The 27292-nt window shown below is 44.8% G+C and overlaps 1 long non-coding RNA gene across 1 annotated transcript; it reads left to right on the top strand.

Annotated features, from left to right (window-relative positions):
* Window positions 1-847: 847 nt before the first annotated feature.
* On the top strand, window positions 848-26496 carry LOC148005958 (uncharacterized). Its single transcript, XR_015621021.1, has 3 exons — window positions 848-1084; window positions 14435-18403; window positions 25110-26496. It is a non-coding gene; the product is annotated as an uncharacterized LOC148005958 (long non-coding RNA).
* Window positions 26497-27292: the final 796 nt, after the last annotated feature.

The raw sequence follows: 27292 nt of genomic DNA, 5'->3' as shown, positions 1-27292 counted from the left end.
CTCTCACCACACACACACATAGACACCACACACACCCCACCACACACACTACTCATAGACATACATACACATATCACACACACACACACACCACATACCACACACACACACACCATACACCACACCCCCCCACACACCATAACACACACACACACACACACACACACACACAGACACCACACACACCCCACCATACACACTACTCATAGACATACATACACATATCACACACACACACACACCACATACCACACACACACACACCATACACCACACCCCCCCACACCATAACACACACACACACACACACCACATACCACACACACACACACCATACACCACACCCCCCCACACCATAACACACACACACACACACACACACCACATACCACACACACACACCATACACCACACCCCCCACACCATAACACACACACACACACACACACACACACACACACACACACACACACAAAACAAGGTGGGGGTGCTTGTGGAGTAGGAAGACAGGAAGCAGGAGTCTGTTTGGAGTGTTATCTTTTCTGCAGAAGGGAAGGTCTGCAGGCCGCCTCATCTTCTGACCCCTAGCTCTATTTGCTAACATCTTTCCTCACTCTGGTGGCTTCATCGCAGCACCAAGGCAGTTTAGGGAGAGCATTGGCACACGTCTTAGAGTAGGGACTGAGGGGATAATGGCTTTATTTAGTTTTCTTTCCCCAGGGCCCAGAGCAGAACAGAGACTGGGGTGTAGTGCAGTGTAGGGTTGAAAGCCTGTGTGCAAGAAGGGGTGGAAGTGTGCTTTAAGAGCTAACAAAGGAGACTGGGGCCAAATCCCTGCCCAAGCGTCCCCGCCTCTGACTGCTCTCCACCGAATCCCTGTGTTTGGTTGTTCACCTTCCTGAGATGCCCCCAGCACTCCATTAGTTGACGGTTATTTCCATATGATGTGAGGGTTCTTCTGGATAATGGGATAACAGCTAATAAACTGCTGTTCATCGGACACTTCCCACAGGCCGGGCAGGTGCCAGAGCAGGTTGTGCTCCCTTTCTCGAACTCTCTGGTCTCCTTACCAAGCAGATTTCGGGTAGGCCTGGCTGTGTGTGTGTGTGTTGGGGGGGAGAGTCTGGTGTTGCTGCAATTTTCAGAGGTAGTACCTAGGCTGCTGGTCCCAGGGTAGTCTTGGAACAGCAAAGTGCAAAGGATTGCAGCTGTTTACTCTGGACTTGTGCCAGGCAAGCAGGCCGCATCTGTGATAAGAAAACAGGCTCTCGGCAGGTGGGTGGGACTCACATCTAATGGCTTTGTATTTGGACTTGATGTGCCTAATTTCAAAGTGCAGGGCTTTCTCAAAGTGCCACAACTTGCCAGCGGGGCTCTTTGCGGTGGGGGTTGGGGTGGGGTGGTGCTTCTTCACCTCTGGACCCTGGAAAGCAAAGGAAGAGAAAACGATCTCTGTTTCTAAAAGCCAGCCTCAGGCTGCGTGCTGCTTGGTAGAAAGGGTTGTGAGGGATGACTGTCCACTGGAGAGCATGTCCTTTTCTGGAACAGAACGTGCTGTGCTGGCTTGCTCCCTTCCAGGCCTCAGCCCTGCAGCAAAGGGCTCTCAGTTCCAGCTGCAGGGAGGACCTGGCAGGTCCCACTGTGCTCAGTGGGACAGCAACGGAATAGAAACATTAGCCTTAATGGGAAAGGCCTGTGTGCAGAGGGGAAGCAAAGACAATAGCTCACAACTCCAGCACTTGCAGGCTCTTTTGACCCCTTCCTGGGAGGCAGGAGCAGCTTGCTCTGTTCAGTTGGGAGCCAGAGGGCAGGCCTGGCTTGCAAATCTACTCTTTTGGATCTTCTGAACCCCATGTAATACAGCACTGAGTTCTTTGGGATCTGTAGAGGAGGATCTGGGGAAAGATCCAATATGTTTTCGATGGAAGGAAATCTGGGGGAGTATCCAACTATTTAAGAGCTGTTTGGTTTTGAGCAGACCACTGGACTCTAGACAGCACCTATGCAACGGGTGCAGTAGTGTGTGTTTGTGTCCAGATTTCTAGCAACAGTGGATTTATAGGTTCCCTGTTAGTGAATTTGCTTGCTGTTCTAGTTTGCTTTGTATTGCTATGGTAAAGACCATGATGAAAAGCTACCTGGGCAGGAAAGGGTTTATTTGATCCACGTGTGTCAGAGTAGGACCTCAAGGCAGGATGCTGAAGGCAGGAACTGAAGCGGAGGGCATGCATTGGAGAGCACTGCTTACTGGCTTGCTCTTGATCGTTGGCTCAGCCTGCTTTCCTACAACCCTGGACCATCTGCCCAGGGGTGGTATTGCTCACAGTGGGTTGGACCTCCCACAGCAATCGTCAGGAGAATGCCACGCAGGCTTCTCCACAGGTGAATCTGAGGGAGGCATTCTCTCAGCTGAAATCATCCTCCGTCACTCTTGTATTGATTCTTTGAGGTAGAGTCTCTCAATCAAACCCGGCGCTTGCTAATATAGCTGGTCTCCCTAAGCAGCTTGCTCCAGGGAGTCTTGTCTCTGCCTTCTGAGGCTGGAATTATATGGCATGGGCTCTGAGGATCCAAACTCTGGTCCTCTTGCTTTAACCACTGAGCCATCTCCCTAGATCCCAGCTCTAGCACTGTTAAAGGGAAGTCCCCTTCTCTGTCTGGGGAATTCTTCTTCACAGAGAAGCTCATAGGACCACTGTTGACTGGCCTGGGTCTCTCTGAGCCCCAGCCTCATAGTGGGCCTAACGTGCTCCTCTTCTAGACCCCTATTCTTTCATTTGTCAAATAGAGATGACCTCATCCTGACGCCTTTGACCGCAGCACCCATCCATGGTGTGGTGTGAGGACCAAACAAGAGGACTGTGGGCATGCTTTTGCAAACTGTAAAGTACAAGACTCATGAGAGGTGGTGGTATTATTGCTTAGTGATGGGCCCTGGCTCTGTCATCCAGCAGACCAACTCAGCCCTGCTTCAACCTGCTTTCCACTTCAGTCTGCTCTGCTTCGTGGGGAAATGAGTTCCATGTGGCCAAGCCCTGAAGTAGAATGGAGAATATTATCTTTTAATTTTTTTTTAAATCCCCGCCATGAAAGAAACACACAAAAAATCCCCCAGTACGTTAGAAAAACAAGTTTCACCCCTGGCTGGCCTTTGCCAAACCCGGTGTCCTGGCTTGTGCTGTTACCTGTGGACTCATTTTGGCCTTTGAAGGTACCACCATCATTTTACAGGAAGACAAAGAGGAGACATTTATTAACGACCTCTTGGGGGCCAGGCAATGTGCTAAGTGCTTTAAGTAAAGCCTTTGTCATCTTTACGGGCGGTCCTGCCAAACAGATGTGCTCTCTTCTTTTCACAAGGCTAGAGCGATTAAAGAGCTTGCCTGTAGTCACACAGGCAGCCACGGGTGGGGCCAGCAAGGGGCACGAGAAATGGTGAAGGCAGGGGACCCTGCTGCCAATGCGCTTGGGAGTCACATGGTTGTATGGTACCATGTTGCTTTCCTATTGGTGATCTTGGGCAAGTTACTACATCCTCAGTCTTTCCAGTGCAGAAAGAATGATCACTCTGGAGAGGATGTTGTCAGATCGAAATGAACGCATGTACATCCAGCCCTTATCACAAACCCAGACTCAGTGATAAGCAGTGACAGAGCATGACCTTGGACACCTGCAGCTGCTGTCTGCACATATGCATAGGTGTGTGTACCCTTACACTTGTGACATGTATCACACACACACTCACATGTAAATACGCTCGCTCATAAGTACAATGAATAAAGGATCCTCTGTTGACAGATCAGCATCACGAGTGCTGGGGAAAGAGAACTCTATATGGTCCAGCTCCAGCATCACGAAGCAGAACAGTGAAGGAAAACGGTGCTGTGACAATGAGTTGATGCTAGAACCAGGTTTATGTGGGCAAAGTCCCACATCAATTCTACTGTAATCACACACTTTCGACTTTTGGCTTTCCCCTCTTTAAACTGGCAATGATATTTACTTTAGTCATAGGAATTCTGTTACCTTATATTAAATAAGGTAATGTTGTGACGTTACCTGTCCTCAAGGATCGTTGGTCTATATTGTCCATGAGGGAAAAGGGAGCAGAGATGAGGACGAACAGGGCTGGGGTGGGTTTGGATGCCCCGTGAGTATGTACAGTGATTAAGACATAGGGACCAGCCGCAGGGAGTCAGACCAACTTTACTTGGGGGTGATTCAAAGCTTATGTAGTTATGTGGGATGGAGGGTAGAAACATCCAGGAGGGGCAAAAGTCATTGGCTAAAGGGTTAGGGTACTGGAATGCCTCATTAGCATGGGGAAGCATTTCAGGAATCTCAGGCGTTAGATGAACAGGTTCTCATAAGGAGAAAGGAACTTGAATATGTGATCTAACTAAGGCTACATGACATCCTGCTTTTAGAGGTGTGTGGTAAGGGGTTTGAATTTCCTAGATGAGATCGGAGAAGGGGAAACCCTGCCAATGAAGGGAGTCTTCCATATTATGCTAAACCTTAGAAGGCTTTCTGATCAATGGTAGACCTCAGCCTCAATTAGCAGAGTTTCCCCACACAATGTGTGTAAAGGTCTGACACACTGTGGAAACTTACTGAGAATTATTTGTTCACCAGTTGTCTTTGAATAGAAGACAAGAAATCCAAGGGACAGGGCTCAGGGGTCGTATGGAGGAGAAGGAAGAGGAGGAGAAGGTAGAAAGACTGTAGGGTCTGGAGGGGATAGAAGGCAGCAAGGAACAGCATCTTCCAGACACAGCAGGACCAACACACATATGAACTCACAGAGACTATGCCAGCATGCACGGGGCCGGCACAGCTCCCAGTGCTGGGAGAAGTAGACATGGACCCTCATACCTAACTCGGAAGCTATCTTGTTGATAACCACTCACAAAGGAAAAGTTAGTTTTCTCCAATGGAGACTCACTGGATGCACAAACCACACTTTAGGGTAGACCTCACGACCAGCAGAAGATGACCAACAGGAGATGAATTTAATGGCATTTGCTTGGGAATTTAGTTTTCGTTTTTTCTTTCTCTGTTTTTGGCTTTGCTAGTCTTTTGCTTGCATATCATGCTTTCTGATTTTGCATTTTTATGACTTTTCTTTCCCTCTCTGTTTCTGATGTCTTTTTTCTCTTTTAGTTTGATTTTTGTTCTGGTTTGCTTGTTTGCCAAAGAGAGAGAGAAAGGGCATGGAGTTGAGTGGGAGGGATGGGAGGAAGGATGTAGGAGGAGTTAGGGGAGGAGAAATTGTGATCAGTATATATTATATAGTATATATAGTATATATCAGTTATATACAATTATTTTCAATAAGAATAAATGCTAAAATATTAATTTGAGGGGTCCTGTTTGTAATTTTGTAGATGAAAAAGCCAAGATTCAGATATGGGTGACTTAGCTTAGGTATGGACACTTTCTGGTAATGCTACGAGAAGTAATTAGGCCTAGACCACCAATTCCTATTTCACAGCTCACACTCCTGCATAAAATGTGATGTAGTTGTCGTGACTACAGCAGTGAGGATCCGTGAGATCATTCAATGCTGGCTGGCCACTCTCTCTGTTGCACAACCGTAGGACTTGGTTTTGTTTACCAGGAGAAAAGGTTACTTTGACCAGTTCAAATTTTCCTCTTAGAGATCAAGTTAGTATTTTTATTTATGATTGGATTTTTAGTCAAGCTTATGAACAATATTAACCTTTGGACACGGAGAGGGCACAGGCGTAAACATTCCCCTGCTATAACGTATTCTCTTGGATTCCCGTCCATCCACAGCTTCCTCGGGTGTTACCGAAGCTGGGATCTGGCAATGGCGTGCTGGTCTTCGTCATCGGGGTTTTCTCTCAGCTCCTGCAGGACTTTCCCTGGGGACTTGGCTTCAGCCTGATTTCAGCTGTGTCTCCTCGCACACTGACAATTGCCAAGCCTCTGTCTTCAGGTCAGCTCTCTCTGGCCACCTTTAGACTTCTGGGCAGATCCACAGGAAGGTCTTCAGAGACCCCCTCCCTACCAGCACCCCCTCCCACGGTGCGTTGAGACCTCCAATATCTGCTGCTCCGGCTGGCAGACATTGGGAGTGGTACCCCTGTCCACCAAAGGGTGAGGCAGACTAGTTACGGCAACGTCTCCTGCCACTTTCCACACACTCTGTATTTTTAATCTAATTCTCTGATGCGGACCACAGGCACCACCTGCTCAGATCCAGATCTACCCAGCTTGGTTTCTGGTCCTGTCTCTCACTCATATTGCTCTACCTTACGTCGCCATTGACGTCTTTGAGAGCCCCCTTGTTTCCTTTGAAGTCTTGGTTTCCCAGCTCCGTGTCAAGCTAACACATCCTCATCTGTTGGGTCTCAGCTCTGATATCATGTCTTAGGGATCCCTTTCTAGAGACTTCTAAACTGTTGCAATTAAAATATTCCTATTACTTTTCTGCCATATGCCCCAAGTTGTAATTGCAGGTTTACCCAGATGCCTAGGTAATCATCTTCAGCAGTATTTATTTTAAGTCGGCTTTTTTTATTGATTGTACACTGGACTGTATTACATAAGGGCATTTTCATACAAATACAAATTTCAATGGTCTTCCACCATATCCCTCTCTTCCTTTTCCTCTTCCCCCTTCCCCTCTTAGGTTCCTTTATTTCCATTGTCAGCTTCCCTCTTTTTCTGTGCTGTATATAAATGCATAGTTCATACAATATAAAATCTAGGAAACACAAGATGGAGAAAACATGATATTTGGCTTTCTGAGACAAGATTAATTTGCTCCGTGACTAGCTGCAGCTGTATTTACTGTCTGGCAAATGTTATAACTTTGTTCTGTGTCATGGCTAAAACAAACCCCGTTGTGTCTATACACAAACACCTTCATTACGTATTTCTTCATTGATGGATACCTCTCTATTACAAGTAGTGTTGCAGAAAACATCAGTGCGCAGGTATCTCTGCGATATGTTATCTCAGAGTTCTTTAAATATCTGACTTCACTACTTGGCAGAAGCTATTTAAGGGAGGAAGGGCTCCTTTTGGCTCACAGTTAACAGGGTTCCAGTCAATCATGGCAAGTAAGGCATGGTGGCTGGAGTAAGTCAGTCACAGGAGCGGGAAAGCGCAGCAGCTCTTCCTTACATGGTATTGACCAGCAAGCAGGAACTGGGGATGGAACCCTCAAGGCCTACCCCAGTGGACTATATTACCTGGCTAGGCCCTGTGTCCCAAAGGTTCTGCACCCTACTAAAACAGCCCCATTAGTTGGGTACCAAATGTTCAAATGCGTAAGCCTGTTAAGGACATTTCGCATTCAAATAATGACAGGTAATGCCAGATGAATGGTCTCTCCTGGTACCTGCACAGCATGCTTGGCATAAGCCCTCAGTAAACAGCCATTAAATAAAAGAACAAGCCATCTGTGTTCAGACACAGCTGTCGTTTTCATTCTCCAAACAAGAATGGCTACCAACTTCCTTTGTTCTTCTCCAATCTTCCCTTCTCACCATCTTCTCCGCTAGACTTATAATCTAGACTTCCCTAGTTTCACAATGACACTATGAAAAACACAGTTTTGATGGTAACGACACCACGATTCTTGCTCCATACACAGCTATGAAAAGACCTTTCAAGAATAACAGCTTGTTTATACTACTGTTCTGGTCAAACCCTCTCAAGATGTTCCTTGTTGCCTCTTGATATGTGGCCAAGGTCTTTTGTAAGATCTCTCTGGCATTCAGTTAACTTTACCTTTCTCCACCTTCATTTTTTCTCCACTCTTTGCACATCTCTGGGTTTGCCAGAAAGCACCAGAAAGCACACTCCTGGAGTACAAGGACAGCATTAGATGTATCCACAGCTCCAGCCATGCTATTTAATTTTAGTTATTCATGGCTGCAAGTACACAAATCATTGAAACAATAGCACTTGTCATTTTCCCTGTACCCTCAAGTCAGCTGGATGACCTGTCAGTCTGGGACGGTCTTGAGGGATTTTGGCTCAGTTAGCTCATGTGGCAGTCTTGTGTCATGTGAGCCTGAAGGTTGTCTGGACAGTTAGGAATGTCACTGGCTAGCAAGACTTAACCTGCTATATGTGGCTATCATCCTCATCTAAGTTATCCCCAGGGCCTGGTGGCTCTGTGGTACAGGTGATATGTAGCTCCAGGGAGGTGATATCCCGGAGAGGAGGTGGCATACCAAAAGTTCTCATCATGTCTGCCTGTGTTAAGTTTGATGCTCTCTCACCGGCCAGAGTATGTGACATGGCCAAGCCCAGGGACAGAATGGAGGAGATCAAGCCAGGATATAGAGAATCGCAGGCTCTGGAGAGTTGAAGGTTTAAGAGAGGCGCTTTTGTAATAGCCACATGACAGTTTGACACTTTTGTAATAGCTACGTGACAGGTTGAGCAGCTATATTGAAAGCAGTCTTTTTCTTAGAGCAGAACCCAAGTCAACCCTTAACATTGTTCTTACTCCTCTGCAGATCCTAAACACACCCTGGATGTCCACGAACAGCACAGTTGTGTCTCTTCGGGTACATGCACACAGCTGTGCTTCTGTGGAAAATAGTATCCATATCCTTTATTTGGTTCTCAAAAAGTCTCTCCTTGCCCTCATGGGGCACTTGGAGACCATTTTCATTTTTTTTTTAATTTTATTTATTTTTTTTGTGACAAGTTCTCTTCATATAGCTCTTACTGTCCAGGAATCCACCATGTGGAGCAGACTGCTGTCAAAGTCTAGCTTTGACACATTAGGGTCTGAAGGAGAAGGTATGGAGTCAGCAGAGCACAGGTGTCTCTTAACTTTATTTTGGGGACACACACACACACACACACATACGGACACACAGACACACATGGACACACACATACTCTTGTGCACACACACATGCTTGGGCATGGACACACACACTCTTGTGCACACACACACATGCATGGGCATGTACACACACTTGTGCGTGCAGACATGCACACACGCGCGCGCACACACACACGCATGCTCGCGTACACACGCACAGCACATGTGCAAGCATGTGCACACATATGCATACAAGCTCATGCACACACACAAGCTCATGCATGAATACACACACGTGCACGTGCATGTACACAGACACAGACACACAGAGACAGACAGACAGACAGACAGACACACACACACACACACAATGAAGCAAAGCTCTGACCAACTTTATTGCTTCTCCCACAGCTTATATATCCCAGCAAAAGCTTTCAATCCATATAAAAATTACAAGGTGGTTACATTCTAGTCTCCTCTAAGTAAATAATTACAGTGAGTTCACCAATACCCTTACACAAGTAAACATTTTATGTATTACAGGTGGAAAAACAAATTATTCCCAAGAACCCACATACGTTCCCGTCTGAGCAGCTCGTTATAGATTAACAAAGTGTAAGCGAGAAGGTTACTTTTCTCAGCTAGTTTCTCTCACTGGCAGGCTGCAATTTTCAGTTACAGAGAAGGGATCAGTCATTTTATTATTTGTCTTAAAAAAGCAACCTCACAAACAACCTTAAGAAAATCACAAATCCAAACTTTTATATTTAAAAAAAGTCATTTCTACGAGTGCACACCCACTTATCAACAATGTTTTATTAAATCATATCAAGAAGTTGAGGACAAAACTGGGTACAAGAAATTAATCATCACCTTGATCACCAGCCCAGCTTAAGCAAGAGAGGCATGTCAGTCAGTGCTAGTTGGGCTCTGTCGTTCTTGTTCCCTGACCTCAAAAATAGCTCTTGCTCAATAATCAAGAGTGTGCATTTCTGAACTTTAAATTGTTCCCCAAGATTTTCTACATCAAAGCCACTAGCAAAAACGTCTTAACCTAACTTTACTAACAATCTACATCCCCACATTCTTCTAAGGGTGGTGGGTGGTCTTTGCTAACGATCTAAGTTCTTTCTGAGGGTGGTGGTTGAATCATTAATCTGCTCCAGCACCAATGCTTGAGAAAGATCAATTACTATTACTGTGTAAGTGTCAATGACACTGCCCAGGAGGGGCCAAAGATCCTCTTAGAGTTTTCATATAACTCATAGATTAGGGGTGACGTGATGGTCATGAGGGCACCAAGCAGAGCGATGCACATAGTCCTCGGGGCTCTGCCTCTCTGAGGCACACCAATTGTGATTGTGCTAACTGGTGGGCTACTCTCCACAAATTCTAAAGCTGTTTGCTGTTCTTCTCACATGAGCCTCCACAAGCTGTGCTTGAACTCACAGAGATCCACCTGTCTCTGCCTCCCAAGTACTGGGATGAAAGAAGTGTACCATCATGCCAGGCGGAAACCACTCTTAAAAACAAATTAGCCTTACATCGTTCTTTTAATGTGATGTTTCCTCTGCTGAGACCCTCGGGCTCTTAGCCATCTGCCAGTGGTGGGTGGGGCTGGTTGTTACTTGTCTGACCCTACAGAAGGCTGGCTTTGAACTTTCCATCCTGCCGATTCAGCCTTCACGATGGGCACGCTCGAAGGCCCACGCCCAGGTCTGGCTTCTTCGGCACCACTTCCGTTCCTGTTGTGACTTCCAGTATCCCGGTAAAGGACACTAGAATTTAGTTTTGTGTTTGTCTTGCATATTTCTTGTACTTTCAGAAGTGGTGCCTTTCACAATGAAGAGGAGAAATGCTTTTGCTTCATATTATACAGGAGAGGGAAGAATGGAGTCATTGTCTGTTTTTGGTTCTCCTCAGTGTACAAATGAGAAAACTGGAGTCCAGAGACCAGGGAGGACTTTCCTAGTGGCACATGGGCAGGTTAGCCCTCTGATGTCCCACCATGCCACCCACTCTGCTTTTCTGTGCGACTCTCGTTTTAAGGAAAGAAAACTAACTTCATATGAAAAGATTTAAAAGCATCTAAGCTCTTGGTTGCATAACCCAAACGTTCCGTTTTATTTACTAGTAGCATTTCTTTTTTCTGTTTTAAAAAGTCTTTTTGGATGCTCAGTGATATGTTTATTTCATTACAGAACTGGCAACGCACAGTCATTCAGAATTCATCCGAGTCTCAAACTTTCAACACTCTTTGACACAGGGTATAGATTATGCTGAGGTTTTCATTGTCCTAAATCAGCCACAAAAGTTGATATGTGATCAAAGAGGAGATGTGTTTGTCTAGAAGCCAGGTTTTCCAATTTCGAGCCTAGTGCCCTGTCCAACACATAATTTTTGTGGAAGAATGTCATTTTTTTTTTTTTTTTGCTGATTAACATGATAGCTGTAACTAGGTCATACTTGCTTTGTTCTTGGCAATGTTAACTCTGCTTTTCACTTATTAACTCATTTAGTCCTTAGAACAAACCCTGGAGGTACATATTAGCATCATTCTTATTTTATAAACAGATGTATCCATGAGGGACTAGATTGATAATATTAAATTCACTTACATATTTTCCAGGCTTTGTAAAGGTTTATTTTTTCACTTTTAACCCTTGACTCATTGCCGCTCCATCCAGTTCTTCGTGTCCCAAGATGTTATCACATCATTGATAAAGCATCAGCTATCAGTTAAGATGTTTTTTTTTGGCTCAGTAGAAGACTTGGATAAGAGTGGCTTAGGAAGCAGGCTAGTTTGGTATTTCAACAAATGGACAACTGTTACCTAGACTGCTTCCGACTTTTCTGCTCCTCTTTCCTCAGCAGACCAGCTCTTGTCTGCAGGCTCACGATTTGAATAGAGGGACCCCACTTTAGGCTTCGGTTGCTATTTTCAAAAGCAGGAATCCAAGGGGGGTGACCAGAAATGCCCAAGCTTCATTTCTGTCTCTCTTTTCTGAGCGTGAGTGGTCACAGAGCCCTGCAGTATATAGATCATGGACTTAAAGAAGGTCATATGGAAACAAGGAAGTGTGGGGAAACATGGACCTTGCGTTTTCATGCCCCTCCCCCTCAGCTGTCCCTATGAAGGGTGAACAGGAAGGAACAGCTATTGGGCACTCAACCAACGGCTTCTACCATCCATGGTAAATTGTTAGTGGGTGATTTTCTTTTAATGTGGTCTTCTGTGAGTAGGTCTGGACTGCCATTTATTTAATTCTTCTACTAGCTCAGAACGTCTGTTGGGCTACATGGCAGAAGGGACTGAGCCAAACATGGTTACTTTGAATACAGAGAGGTCATAACTTTGTGATTTGGAAAATGTAGTGTGCCAGGGCTCTTCCCGCCATCTATTATGTCACCCTTTCTTAGAGATTTTCGAGCAGTGTATGGGTATCATGTCTTGCCCTTTCCTTTATCTTACAGATTTAGCTGAAGGGAGGATAAAGGGTCATCATGAAGTAGCCTCAGAACTCAGACTGAAATGAATGAAATGAGACTCATTTTGACCAGTCAGAATGGCTACCATTCTCCTTAGACACTCTCATCTTACTGAGGCCAAAGCAGGAAGGGCAGGTGTGTAATGTGGTTCCAGGAAAGGTGGCTGGGGACATCCCAGGAAGTCAGCTTTTCCTTCCTGGGAAGTTCTCCATGCACTGTTGGTGTCTCTGGGGATCCTCTATGGAAGTGCTGCTTTCTCTGTGGGCTCATTCTCAGAAACTGTAATTCAGATGTCTGCTTTGAGGAGTTAAATGTTTTCTTTCCTGCCCTCTTTTTAAAGACCAGCAGACAGGACTTCAAGGTGAGCTGTGCTGCTTGCTGGACCTGGAGCCAGTTTGACGGTAGACTGTGTGTCACACTATACAAATGAACTGCAAACTTCTATTTTCAAAACAGATGACAGGAAGACCTCACAAAGACAGTCAGACTTAGAAACTAGAGAGTGACATCTTAGAGAGGACACAGAGTTCTCTATCAGGTACAACTTGCACAATTCCTGCTGCCCACAAATGTCTACTAACTTCACAAAGGGAACCTGTAACTTTAATTTTTTTAATCCACATTTTTAATGATGTTTCTTAAACCATCCCTGTTTTAACCTCCCTGTTAGCCCACCACCACCAGAGGTAGTAGGAAAGCCAGGGCTCTCCAAAGAAGTCTGTGTATGTTTGCTTTTGGGAACCCTTCTCATCCTAATAGTATTGATATAAAAATCATTGTTGGTATAACATTAAATACTTCAAGTTATTTTCCTATTTTAGGTAATACTGAATAGATCTCCATAGCCCATAAAATTAAAATATTTTCTGATGTGAGAAGAAATTAAAACATATCCTTTTACTCTAATATCTGGGGAGTTGTTCTGTTGGAATCCTCCTTCTGATTTTGAGAGAAATTAATACATTTCTTAGTGCAGGGTTCCTGTGGGCCATAAGAACTAACTGTAAGGTACACACAGTAGAGAAGTCTCTGTGCCCTTTCTAAGTCTCCAGTCTGGTCTCAAAGTCTGATGTTCTTTGTGATGTCTTCCTCTCATCCACCTGAAGAAGAGCAGTGGTTGCTCGCTTGTATATTTTTCTCCTCAACCATGTCCCTCTAATCGAATGTCTTCGTTATCAAATGCCACGGCCACCATTGGGCAGGCTCAGTATTCTTCCAAGTCTAGAGTTCAGCCGTAGATGATATGGATGTCTACAGACATCCAGAGTGGCTGGATCCTGGGATAGAAGGCCAGAGAAGAGGCAGGGACAGCTCCCAGAGAGCCCTATGGGCCAGACTAAAGAAACTGGGCCTCGTGGTATGGTATGCATCTTTGGATCACTTTCAGTTTTAGACAGGAAGAACTTACAGCTCTTCAGACTTAAAGCAAATCATTTTGAAATCCTCATCTGTGGGTCCTAGATGGGTCTGTCTGAGTCCTGTATCAGGGACGATGGTGTGGTCAGGACAGACAAGCAAGGAGAGAAAGGCAGTAGGCCAGGATCTCTGAGTGAAGAGCACCCAGTGAGGACTGATTAGGCATGGGGGTGGGTGTGGAGGAGATGCCAAGGATCCCTCAACCAGAACACTGAGGGTTTGGTTGACATCCTTATAACCAGAATGGCATTCACAACTCCCTACAAATGACATTGACTTCCAAACACAATGCCCTGGTGAGGCCACGTTGAACACTGATCCTTTTGCTAGCTCTGTATTGCCTATGTTGCAGGGCCCAGCAGGCATGACACTACTGCCCCCAGCTTTACCACAGTGTTTTTCAGGAAAATATTTTTTTTCTACGATAGTGTCAATAACAATAGCATCCTCCCTCCCCGTTTCAGTGGCTTAAGGTAACCAGCTTCTTTCTCTTAGTATTTTACCTCCCAGTTCAGTGTGGTTTTCCTGGTGGGCAAGTAGCTCTCGGCTGCATGGAGAGTCTGGGACTGCATCTCCTACTGCCTTGTGTATCTGCCATCGCCGGGGCTTTGGGTCTCAGTGTTTAGAGAAAAGATAGGAAAAGCATAGATGATACACAGCTTTCCTGTGTCACCTGCTAATGACAACTGTCACTTATACTTAATTCCACAGCAGCCATTAGCTCTACAGACCCAGCGGGACCTAACAGGACCAGAGGACACAACCTCTAGTGGGGAAGCTGCTCCTTGTGACAGTTCTGTAAGGACAAGTGTGGCTACCCAGGCTACCTTCCTCTGGGTCTAGTTCCTGTCCTAACAACCAGTACAGAACAGCAACACCCCGGGCATCCCTCTGAAGGCCACAGTAGCCAAGTCACAAGCTGGAATATGATAAAGGAGGGGAAAATATGAAGAAACACTATTGTTCACACTAAGTCGAACCATAAGGAATTGCTGTTTTGTACAAAGACCTGCCAAGGGTTGCCAATTTCTTATGATTCAGCCTGATAATTCATCAGGGAAGTGCTTCCAAAAACGGTTTTCTTAGAACTCTGGCTCATAACTGGGAGAATGCCTCATACACTCGGCTCTTTGGGGATCGTCAGAGACGTTTTAGTCATCATGAGATTTGAAAACTCCTGTATTCCAGAAAAATCCTGTGTTGTTTCGTTCCTTTAATCAGTGATTTCCTAAGCAACCACGGTCTAATCAGTAGTTTCCAGGATAATTTGTGCCTAGAACTTGTTTTTCCCCCCTAAATGCCTCCTCAATTCTTAGTTATTCTTTTTTCTTCTGCCCCTGGGAAGCTTTACACAGAATATCAAGGGACTCCATCAGCAAATCCTCTTAGACACTGGATTTTCTTTTGTACAAGTCAGGCATTTTGGAGAACATGACAAACATTTGCTGAACAAATGACTTTGAAATAGTTCCACTTCTTAGAACCTGAGACTCTTCATCTGCAAAATAAAGTTGGTGAATTAAGAAGTCCCGTGTAGAGTGGTTAGGGAGAAGCTGCATCTGCCCTCGCGTCCTCCTCCCCTCAGCGTCTTGGAGACTGGAGAAGCAGCCACTTGCCACGTAGAGGACACCTCATCGCAGAGGCCACATGTGGGATTGCTTTGGTCTTGACGTGCAAACATGTTCAAGCCCAGCTTCTTGAGAGCTCGCATGGATATTTGAGTCTGACAGAATTATTTTTATCTGTTCAAGAAGGAAGGAAATAAAGAGCAGCATCCTTGTGTTGACACGAAATAGATGCCCTGAGATTCTGAACTGGAGGTGGGAGGTGGCCTCGTTGGGTGTATATGGGGATGAGGAAGCAACAGGCTTCGAGGATCACATGGAACCACTTTTCCATGGTCTAATCTGGGAAGCCGAACACTGTGAGCTTGGAGTCAGGTTATGGCTTTGGTTGGAGGACTGTCTCATTGGGGCCAGCGTGGCCTTTGGCAGAGCCGTGGTCACATCTGTCCTCTCCCTGGCCTGACCTCCCTCTGGCAGACTCAGCTCCAGGTCTGGCAGAACCCCCAGAACGGATCTTTCTCCTGGCCCCCAGTAAAGCTGCTTACTGACTTCCAAACATGTGTGGCTGGTTTGGCCATCTGGGCCTGAGGCACTCTGTGAGGTGGGCCCCATGAGGAAGGCCCTTCCTTTCCTTATTGCACACACGTAAGGGTTCTAGCCAAGCCCTGCCCCTTCCCATCCTCATGCCAGACCCCTGCTTCTAAGGCTCTTTCCAACACAGGCAAAAGCAGTAGGGTTCTTATTTGAAGCTACACTTCCATGGACCAGGTACCTTGTATAGTGGGTGAGTGTGGCTTCCAAAGCCGGGAAGACCTGGATTGAATCCTGACTTGGCTGGAGCAATAGAACCCTGGAGCCACTGAACCTTGGGTCGATAATCTTATGTATCTGGATGTCAATTTCTTCTTTTGCATGTTGAGAGTATTTATTGTTGTTTAATTTGTTATACAACTATCACACATTCATCAAAGGAATTATTTTGTCTACCAGACATTAGAAACATAAACAGGAGCTGCATGCAGTTGGTACCTGCATCAAACAGACACTATTTTCAAGAACACAGTATTTCCCAGGCCTAGAGTAGACACTGAATATAGGGACTATGTTGGTTTGAATAGGTATGTCCCCCATAGACTCATGTGTTTGAATGCTTGGTCTATAGGGAGGGCATTATTAGGAGGTGTGGCCTTTTGGGGGTAGGCATGGTCTTCTTGGAGGAAGTATATTGCTGTGAAGGTGGGCTTTGAAGTCTATCATGCCCAAGCTATGTCCAGCATGTACCCAGTCTCCTCCTTGCTACCTGAGGATCAAGCTATAGAACTTTCAGCTCCTTTTCCAACACCATGTTTGCCTGGGTGCTGCCATGCTTCCCATCCTGATGTGAATGGACTGAACCTCTGAAACTGTAAGCCAGCCCCAATGAAATGTTGTCCTTTATAAGAGTTGCCAGGGTCATGGTATCTCTTCACAGGAATGAAATCCTGAGTAAGACAGTGGTGTAGTAGTAACAGGAGTTTTCAATCCCAATATACTGCTCAATTCTAGACCAGGGCATTGGCTTGCTCTGTGATGCTGAGAAAGGAGCTTGTGTTTTCTAGTCTTCTGTGAAATGGAGAGATTTAATCATATATATAATCTCTGACATTTTATGATTGTGTAAAGTATCCAATTCAAAAAAATGGAAAAGGATTGCATTAGTGGAATTGATCATTTGAGCAGTCTAATCCAACTGCATCGGTACCACGGTACTTATAATTCTACCTGTACATTTTGTATTGAAGACACTGTGAGGGATCCTGCGTGTTTTCAGGAGAAAGATCCTGAGCATGACAGCCGATAATCATGCTATCAAGCCCCAGTTCTGCCATGTATTGGCTGTGTGGTGTTGAGCAGGAATTCCAGTTGTTCTAATTCCTCAAGTGTACCTGCTGTCAGGGCTTCAGTGCAGGGAGCATACACAGGGCATGGGACAGTCACCAAGGCTCATAGCAGGCACCTAGTAAATGCGGAAATTTTAGTTCACAAAAAGCACTTGGAGCTGGCCAGCAAATTTGAGTGCAGTGAATGGATGGTTGCTATGAGTGCAGTGAATGGAATGTTACTATGAGACTTCTTTCTTCCGTCTTCCTCTCTACCCAGTACACATTACTCTTTAGAATCCATGTGTGTGAAAACCACATGGTCCTGATTCATTCACATGTAAGGCAGTAGGCACTGGGGGTTGGCCCACAGAGATAGAATGTGATGGTTTCAATCTACAGTGTCCCCCACAGGCTTATGCATTGGTCCCCAGTTGTGCTGTTTTGAAGGCCGACGAGCCTGTAGGAAGTAGGGCCTGGCTGGGGAACAGGTCACCAGGTGTGACCCCTTAGACCTCTTCCCAGTTCTACTCATTCTTTCTGCTTTGAGCCACCAAAACATGAACAGCTTCACTGCCTGCTCCTGCTGCCTAGACTGAGGGGACCCCTCTCTGTTTCCTCCCACATGGTGGACTGCAGCACTCTGAAACTGTGAGCCAATGTAAATCTCTTCTTCCATAAGTTTGCTTCTCCGAGGTGTTTTGTTACAATGATGCAAAGAAAATAAGCAAAATACATGGTCAGCTCTGAAGCAGGTGAACATGTATGCTGAATCTAAGAGGGAGGCCTTGGATAAACTGAATCAGCTAGAGATTTATATTGTCGCATATAAATTACGGACTAGACATACTTCGCATGAGAACCAACTGCAACGAGAACCCACGAGCAGCTTACACAAAACAGGGAAAAGCATTTGTGCACACCAGTTCTGTTCATCTCAAGGATGGGATCTTTGATTAAGCTCTTAGCGTTGTCCATGGCCTTGGCGAGCTTTCACTGGTGCAGGGGCCTCTGGCTGCGAGCACTTGGTCCTTTCTTCCAGCTGTCTTTGCAGAGGTTTTACCTAGAACTCTCAAGGGAGCATTTTCAACACGCCCAAATGCTGAACATTGGAATCTGAGAAGGTACTGTCTACCCCTGTTCCTGTGGCATCTGTGAGTCCTCTTCACTTTTAAGGAGGCTATGACCGAAGCTGTTGGATCAGAAGACTCAGGATCACAGCGCATGCTCCTCCTTTGATGAACTCCGTAAGAGAGGTACAGCATGAAGTACTTGCTAATAAGTGAATGTTGGTGCCAGCTCCAGAGCCTGTCTTAGCGTCAATCTCAGGACCCTTTGTGTTTTCCTGGGGAGGCTTTCAGGTTACATCAGTCTTTAACCAATACTGCTGTCTAGGAGTTTCAGCTTATGCTCTGCAGATGAATATGGAGTATAGGAGGCTGTATGGAGGGACTCAAAGCTGAACCCTTCCTTACTCTTGCTCTTAGAGGCAAGCTATGGGATAACAGAAAGGAGTAAGAAGGGAATAAGTCCCACCTGAGATGAGAGAACCAAATCCCATGAGTTCAAGTTCACACAAGGTCAGGAGAAGCAAATGGTGTTATAGCTTTATATATTGCCATTCGATCTGGAAGCATTCTCGGGAAGAAGGAAGGATTTACATGTATAACGACCATCTCTGTTTGCCAGGTAGAATGCTTCAAGTTTTCACATAGATTTTCTGATATGAGATAACAGTGCAGTGGAAAGATTGTAAACTTGGTTGTCTCAGATAAACCTTCATTGAAATCATGGTACCATCTTTTAATCCATGGGTCCAGGGGAAAATCCAGTTAACGTTCCCGAGACTCATCTGTCAAATGGAGTTAATAATAGAAGCCTGGTCATGAGGCTGGAAAGAAATGGTTAGAAAGCCGTTTCACATATGGCTTGGCACGGAGGAAACTCTAAATAAAAATACTGGCTCTCTTCCCTTTCTGTATCCTCGAGGAATTTTTTTTTTGCAGAGGCAAAGTATTGTCCAGATAGCTTCTAGAATTGCACTGAATTTTCTGAAAGGGAGGCAGTATCCAGCACAGCTTGCTTGAACTTTGGTTACCTGGCCTTCAGATCAAAGGTTGGCATGGCCTTTCTCCTCCATTTTACTCTATATGAATGCATATATGTGCACAAGTGTCCATGCATGCACACATGTGTATACATACATACACACACACACACACACACACACACACACACACACACACACACACACACGGCAATCTTGGTCCTCCCTCCCTCCTTCTCATTTTCTCAACCACATGATGCCACTGTTTGGATTTCAGTTACAGGGCAACTTCAAAGACACTGTGCTGGAAAGTGTGCTGCCCTTCAACTTGGGATTTGCTCTTTTATTTTCCTTAGTACTGGAAGCTTCTGGGGTGCCAGACATGACATGCTAAGGTTGTCCCCAATGGAAAGGCCTGCCCTACCAAAGGTTCCCATGTCAAAGGTGTTATTTTGGACCAAATTGTGTCCTTCAAAAAGACATGTTGAGCTAATCCCAGGTGTCTCAGAATGACCTTACTTAGACGCTGTCATACTGTAGATGTTCTGAGTTAAGATGAGGTCATGACTGGTGTTCTTATAAACATATATGGAGACAGGGTCCTCTAGGGAAAAAGCCAGGTGATGGCAGAGGAAGCGATTCAATAGTTGTAGCTAAAAGCCAAGGAGAGCTGGAAGCCAGGAAAAGATGAGGGTCACTCTGCAGATTTTGTAAGGAGTATGGGGCTATAGGCGAGCCATGTTTCAGACTTTCAGCTTCTGAGCTGTGGGGCATTTTTGTTGCTTGAATCACATGGTTTGTGATAGCCCTAGACATGGGCAGACCTCTCATCTCTACCTTAGGAGCAAAGAAATGTGGGCTCCTGAGAATTCTCATCCTACAGTGCTCATACTTAACGCAGGATTAGCGAGGGTGGAGAGTTCATCAAAGGCATGCATATGCAAATGACAGGGATGAGAGTTGCACAGTGTCCTATGGTGGGCCAGGGGGAGTCCGCACTGGAAACTGTCTGGATGCATGCTTTGCCAGCTCTTTGCTCCAGCAGAGCAACTGTATAAGTGACCCCCATTCTTAGAGGCTGCAGACTCTCACAGCCGCACTTTCTGCATTTGAAGTTTTCTTTTGTCTAGTCCAGTAAAGACGTCTACTGAGCGTCTCTCGCTATTGCTGTGATTTAATATCATGTTCTCTTTTTCTGCCCCTTTAAATTTTTTCTCTCATATGATACATTCCAACCACATTTCCCCCTTCCTCCATTCCTCCTAGTGCCCTCTCTCCATTCTCCCCCATGTCCACTCCTCCTCTGATTCTCTTCAGAAAAGAGCAGGTCTCCCAGGGATATCAACCAAACAGAGCACAACATGTTATGATAAGACTAGGCACAAACCCTCATATCAAGGCTGGATGAGGCAACTCTGTGTGTGTGTGGGGAGGTCTCAAGAGCAACAAAAAAGGCAGAGACACCTACCCCTCTCCAGATACCTACATGTTCTTTTAGAAAGTGAAATGTTCTTTATCGTGTGTGTGTGTGTGTGTGTGTGTGTGTGTGTGTGTGTGTGTGTGTTTGTATGCATTAATGTTGATATATATTCACCAGGTGGATCCTGGGAATCAGATCAGCCTGCAGCATCTTTTTTTTTTTCCTTTTTTCTTTTTTTCGGAGCTGGGGACTGAACCCAGGGCCTTGCGCTTGCTACGCAAGTGCTCTACCGCTGAGCTAAATCCCCAACCCCCAGCCTGCAGCATCTTATATATTAAGTGGCTTGTACTTGCTATTTCATTTAATGTTCATGGTAGTCCTTGAGGCAAATATCCTTTAAAAAATACATTTATTGTGTGTGTGTGTGTGTGTGTGTGCGTGCGCGCGTGCACACATTTTTATGTGCACAGTCCACATGCATGTGGAGATTAGAGAATAATTTGTGATAGATAAGTATCTTGTATTCAACTACATGGATTGCAGGGACTAAACTCAGGTCATCAAGCTTGGTAAGCAAGCCTGTTTATACAGTGAGCTGTCTTGCCAGCCCTGACGTAAGTGTTCTTAATCCAGTTTTGCTAATGGAGTGTGGTTCAGAGAGGTTTAATACAAAATTACCCAAACCGTCCAAATGACAAGAAAGGCGAGCTGGCCTGAAAATCAGCCCTGGTTTTGTGTGACTCCTTGGGCCTCTTTATTAGCGACTTTCAGCAAATCTCTCAAGGCTTCAAAGTCTGCCACCTATGGCAGGTTGGTTCTTTGTCTTGAAGGGCCAACTTTCTTTGATTATATTTTATTAGTTTTGAAAATATCTTTTCGATGTGGCCAAACAAGATTCTTATGAAAATATGTCATAAATTTGTGTCATAGATTTGATTTTAACTTATAAACACAGGGACTAGTAGAAGGGAATAAGTGAAAATTTGGCTTAGTTTTATATTCTCTATTACAAAAAATTTATCACCATCACTATGAGCAAGAGTAATTTGTATTGCTGTGGATGGCAGATTTGTATTGTTGCTAATTTTCTACAAGTTAAATTCTGTCTTCAACTGAGACTTAAAATAGCATAGTCAATCAAAAGTCATGAAAAGTGCATAAAATGTGACAACCTTGGAGGCAGCAACTGCTCAGGACTTAAGGAAGCCCCAGCACTCTCCCTGTCTGTTTCTGGCTTTTGACAAAATTTCCTATTACATTAACAAACAAACCACATCATGGGGCTGGGGAGATGGCTCCTTGGCTCAGAGCACTTCTGCTCTTGCAGAAGACCCCAGTTCAGTTCCCAGCACCCATGTTGTGGGGTTCATAAGTGCCTGAGACTCCAGTTCCAGGGAATCTGATGTCCTCTTCTGCAAGTACAACCATATATGCACATATCCATAAATGGATACATCCACACATTGTTTAAAATATAATTAATATATATATTTAAAAATGCACAGAGCTGGAGAAGGCATGTTTGCCTGGCATTTGCAAGACCCTGGGTTTGATCTTCAGCACCACAAACAAAAACAAAGGAAAAACACCATAAACAAATATACAATGTAAAAGGACTTTTATCATGAGATATATAGAACTCTATTACATCCCTAAAAAGAAACAGCCAATGATATGGCGAAGATGGCAACAGTTGCTAAGCACATATTTCAAAAACACCCAAATAAAGCAAAAGATAATCATTTGTTTGAGCAAAGAATTAATAAGTTAAGATGACAGACTAGATACTAGTCTAGTGAGTCTAGATAAAATTTGTAAATATTTACAGGTCTGGTAATAACACATATTAAAAGTATGGAGTCACGGGAGGTCTCTTACAATGCTGATTGGAACTGACACTGGTAAGATAACTAGGAGAGAAAATGGTTAGAGCAATGGACTGAGCATCTGAGTTCCTTTAAATTACTTATTTAATTAGGCATCATGGGATTTGGGTGGACATGGAGCCCTCATGACTAAAGCCATTGGCCTTTTAGGAACAGCCTAGGGAGCTGGCTCCGTTTTTCTTTTTGCTAGGTGAGGGTATAAGAGGTTGGCTGTTGCTGCTTGAACGAGGGTCCTCTCCAGAACTTGACCATGCTGGAACTCTGATCTTGGATATCTAGACTCTAGAACTGTGAGAAATAAGTGCTTATTATTTCAGCCACCTAGTCTATGGCAATTTAAATAACAGTCCAAACAGAAACAGCTTAATACAGTTAGAGATGTGTACATGCCATGGCCAGACACTCATTCTTTGAAATATGCTTAGTGGAGAACCCCTAACATTCGTGTAGAGAGAGCTGACAGCAATGTCGCCTCTTTTTTTTTTTTTTTTTTTTTTTGGTTCTTTTTTTTCGGAGCTGGGGACCGAACCCAGGGCCTTGCGCTTCCTAGGCAAACTCTACCACTGAGCTAAATCCCCAACCCCACCTCTTCTTGTACTTAGCTATGATCAAGCACGGAAATGTTCATTCATGACACCTTGCTGGTAATGGCAAATATTGGAAATAACTCTAATGCCTGCCATCAGAGGAGTGTCAAAATAGCGTAGTACATTTTTATTCATGTACTCTTAATAACATTAAAATAAAGGGATACCATGTAACATTAAAATGAAATAGTGTTGGATAAATCTCAAGAACTATGTTGAGAGAAAGGACCAAGTTGTAGAACCATAAGTGCAAGTGGTTAAAAGTTTTCAAAGACAAAAAAAAACCCCCTAAAACCCAAAACAACAACAAAACCCAACATTACTGTCTTACAGGTACATATGTCTAGAAAAAGAATGGTACATCTAAGGTTTAGGGCTGTGGCATCCTCAAGAATTCAAGGGGTTGGGTGGTGTAGCATGCATTTTCTACAACCCTGCTTTAAGCTCTGGGCAGACCGCACTACCAGCTCCCACCCAGGTTCCCTTGGATATGTGGATGAAACACACACTCATTAGCTTATTTTTAATATGCTTTTCAGCTCAATGGTCAAGCACTCTAAGCCTCCCACGGCTAATGCAAATTTCACTTCCAGCTTAACACCTCTGAATCTGCCCTCAGCTTAGTTGCATTTCTAATCTCCCTCCTGCTACCCCAAGCCCAGTTGGGGAAGCAGCCAATGGCCACTCCACCTGAGATCTTGCACAGTTGGTGGCTCTCTCTCCCTCTGAAGCATGGTGAATCCCACCCCTGCACCCTGCTTCTCTTGCCTAGATTCCTGATCAAAGCATCAGAACCACCCCCTACAGGGTTGGGCATAAGGAGTGAAATTGAAGACAGCATCAATTCCATAATATTTTAATTCTCCATATAATTAAGGAATACTAAAGTGTTTGTTATAATATTATCAATATATTTTTTTCTCCTTTTTTGATTTTTTTCTTTATTAACTTGAGTATTTGTTATTTACATTTCGATTGTTATTCCCCTTCCCGGTTTCCAGGCCAACATCCTCCTAACCCCTCCTCCTCCCCATCTATATGGACTTCCCCTCCCCATCCTCCCCCCATTACCACCCTCCCTCCAACAATCATGTTCACTGGGGGTTCAGTCTTGGCAGGACCAAGGGCTTCCCCTTCCACTGGTGCTCTTACTAGGCTATTCATTGCTACCTATGAGGTCAGAGTCCAGGGTCAGTCCATGTATAGTCTTTGGGTAGTGGCTTAGTCCCTGGAAGCTCTGGTTGGTTATCAATATCTTTTATGTCTGAAAATAAAACCTGTCTAGAGCTTAACAGCAAAACAAAGTTCTTCCCACTCCCAGTTAGAAAGTTTTTCTCCTCTCTCTTTTTAAAAATGTTTTATTTTGGCTTTATATATCTGAATATTTGCCTGTATGTATGTATGTGCACCATGTATGTGCCTGGTACCAGTGGAAGCCAGAACAGGGCACTGGGTTCTCTGGAACGGGAGTTACAGTTGGTTGTGAGCTACTGTGTGGTGCTGGGAATCAAACCTGGGTCCTCTGCAAGAATAGACAGTCCTCTTGACTGCTGAACCATCTTTCCAGCTCTGTAAAATGGTGCTTTTATGAGGAACTGGCCCCTTTCAAGAATTAGCCTGGCACACGCAGTATTAGATGGAATGCAGATTTTGATTTGGGTGTGGAGGAAGCCATTTAAATTCGTAACCAAAATATGATCTCATTTAAACTTGCAAGGACTTTTGGGACTTGGCTCTTCTTCTCCATACTCACCTGGCTATCTTAGGCTTAGGGATTTTCTTCTACTACCTTCCTACTTCTGGTCAGGATCCAGTCATCTCGGGTTACTTCACACCTCCAAGTACACAACTCTTTTCTCTTCTCCCGGCTTAGGGCATCTTCCCCGGGTTGGCTGACTGTATTTCTTCCAGCTCCAGCTATAGCAGTGCCTCATCCCCTGAGGGTGAGTTAGCTTTGCCTCTGAATATCAACTGAATATTGAGGTCCCTAACTATTTCATCTTTTGTCTCTCTAATCTCCAGCAACACGTGGGTCTGCAGAAGAGTTCAGACGATGGAAGCACTATTAGAACACGAGAGTGCAAACTGAGCTCGCTCAAGCCCTTTCTAGAGCTGCTAGTGTCTAGTAGTGTTCATATGGTCACAACATCTCATCTCAGTGCGGAGATGCTCCTATTATCCTTTCTATGACCTTGGAAGAGAAAGCATAGGAAAAGAACAGAATGGAGGGCTTATGTGAAACATTGGAGGGGATTACAATGGCTTTGGACCCAAGAGACTTTCCGTAACCACTCAGCACCGTGGGGCCTGGATGGACAAGAACCTAAGACTCCATTCTTGGCCGGTGTACTTCCTCTTCCTCCACTCTTCATGGCTTGAGAAAACAGCTGCCCCTTGTCATCTTGTTAAAAAATCATCTAGTGTGGAAACAGGAAATGACTCTCTTGGTTCTAAGGCAGTGAAACTGGGTCCCCTTGAGCAGGTGGCCTGGACACACCCACACTAAGAGGCACTAAGAGAACAGATGAGCCTCAGGAAAGCAATATTAAACCTGAGCAGGGTCTGAGAAGGGCTTTGTAGTTAAATCATGTTAGAGCAAGTTTGGTTCCAAGGGTCTCGTGACCCTTCTAAGCACACTCACACATCTGGATATTGGATCGAATCCCAAAAGAAATTCATCCTTGAGGATCATCTAGGGACAGGCTTTTGAACGAAACGAGAGAACCGAATGATGAATTGTCATGGATGATGTTGACCAGGTGTTCATCATTAGAAGGCTGAACAAGATGCAGGCCATAAACACGACAAAGCATTAGGAGAAATGTGGATGCTTTTGCTTAATTACTTTCAACTCAGTGCCAGTCCAGGGTCTGGGATGTGGTAGGTTTTACCACGATTTGCTGACTGAATGCATGGGCTCTGGTGAAATTGCATGACTGGAAAAAGTCTCACAAGTCACTTATGTGTTCGGTTTGGAAGAGCACTGGTAGCAAAATACAAAATTCTTAGAATTTTGACATCAGGCTGGCCTAGCTGACGTACCAGCCCCAGAGTACCACCCAAACTGAAGTCAAGAAGAACCTGGTGCGGTTTAATGGTTGAGGATTGGGGTTTGGATGGTGATAGTGGGCTTCCAGCTGTGTTTAACCTCCCCTTCCCACTGAAATGTTCCCCATGATACAAAAGAGGCAAAGATGAACAATCTGGAAGGAATGACTTCCCATGAACAGTTGTAGGTCTCTGGGAAGAACTTCTCCTACCACAGAGCTGATGGGATGGGATTAAGAAATAAGTTCATTGACCTAAAAACAAAAAAAGAAAAAAGAAAAATAGAAGCACTTGCATAGCAGAACGTTGTGCTTCCTGTTGCTTTGGTTAGTTTTCTAAATAAACAGCTCATTTCAAATTCTTCCTCCTGCCTGTCTATGCTTCTCTTTCCCCATCCTTTTGATAAACATTCTCAGAAACAGAAACAGTTTTCAGGGGGCCAATGCTAAATTTTGTTTCAATATTTGGAACTGTATAAACTCCCCTCTGCATTTATATCCTGTTCACACAGGGCTGATGCTGGTGTTACTGTTTCCATCTAGCTGAGGAGCAGAGGGAACTGGGGTCTGGATTGGTTTGGGAGCAAGCTAGGGGAAGAACGTCTTACTCTGGCTCATAGATCGAGGGAACACATGTGCAAATGCGGTATATTCACATGTGTGTCTAAGTGTTAGCTGCTCGCCTATTCAGTTTTAGAGACCAGAGGAGGACATCAGGTGTCTTATATCACTCTAGCCTATTATTTGGAGACAGCATCTTTCCTTGATCCTGCAGCTCTGAGTTTTCAGCTAGGCTGGAAGCCAGCAAACCCCAGAGATCTTCTCCTCTCTGTCATTGAGAGCTGGGTTTATAGGCATATGCAGGCTGCCTGGCTTGTTACACTGGTGTTGGCATCTAAACTTTTGTCCTCATGCTTGAACAGTAAGAGCTTTCAACCTCGGAGCCACCTCTCCAGCCCTTCCCCCTTTCTTTCAATCCAGGATTCCAGCCTATGGGATAGTATCAACCACGTTCACAGTGGGTCTTCCATTCTGTCAAACCTCTCAGGAAATGCATTCATAGACAAACCCGGAGATGTATTTCCAAACCCAATCAACTTGACACTAGCATTGAATAAGCATTTTATACTTCAACAAGGGAGAAGTGGGGGTATAGCA

The sequence above is a fragment of the Rattus norvegicus genome, chromosome 5, assembly GCF_021556685.1.
Source record: "Rattus norvegicus strain SHRSP/BbbUtx chromosome 5, alternate assembly SHRSP_T2T, whole genome shotgun sequence".
NCBI classification, from domain to species: Eukaryota; Metazoa; Chordata; class Mammalia; order Rodentia; family Muridae; genus Rattus; species Rattus norvegicus.
This window is presented reverse-complemented; position numbering and strand designations above follow the sequence as displayed.